We start from the raw sequence: 793 nt of genomic DNA, 5'->3' as shown, positions 1-793 counted from the left end.
TCTGTGTATCTGAGGTTATTGATATTTCTTCCGGCAATCTTGATTCCAGCTTGTGCTTCATCCAGCCCAGCATTTCATATGATGTAGTCTGCATAGGCAACCCACTCCAGTGTTCTTGCCTGGAGAATCCCAGGGACGGGGGAGCCTGGTGGGCTGCCATCTCTGGGGTCTCATAGAGTTGGACATGACTGAAGTGACTTAACAGCAGAAGCAGCATAAGTTAAATAAGCAGGGTGACAATATACAGCCTTTATGTACTCCTTTCCCAATTTGGAGCCAGTCTGATATTCCATGTCTGGTTCTAACTGTTGCTTCTTGACCTTCATACAGATTTCTCTGGAAGCAGGCAAGGTGGTCTAGTATTCCCATCTCTTGAATTTTCCTTAGTTTTCTGTGATCCACACACAGTAGATGTTTTTCTGAAACTCTTGCTTTTTCTGTTATCCAACATATGGTGTCAATTTGATCTCTTGTTCCTCTGCCTTTTCTAAATCTAGCTTGAATACCTGGAAGTTCAGGGTTCACATACTGTTGAAGTCTGGCTTGGAGAATTTTGAGAACTACTTTATTAGCATGTGAGATGAGTGCAGTTGTACCGTAGTTTGAGCATTCTTTGGCATTGCCTTTCTTTGAGATTGGAATGAAAACTGACGTTTTCCAGTCCTGTGGCCACTGCTGAGTTTTCCAAATTTGCTGGCATATTGAATGCAGCACTTTCACAGCATCATCTTTTAGGATTTGAAATAGCTCAGCTGGAATTCCATCACCTCACTAGCTTTGTTCATAGCGGTGC

Source organism: Bison bison, unplaced genomic scaffold (assembly GCF_000754665.1).
Source record: "Bison bison bison isolate TAMUID 2011002044 unplaced genomic scaffold, Bison_UMD1.0 scf7180017864273, whole genome shotgun sequence".
NCBI lineage: Eukaryota > Metazoa > Chordata > Mammalia > Artiodactyla > Bovidae > Bison > Bison bison.
The sequence above is the reverse complement of the archived record's forward strand: the minus strand, read 5'-3'. Positions refer to the sequence as shown.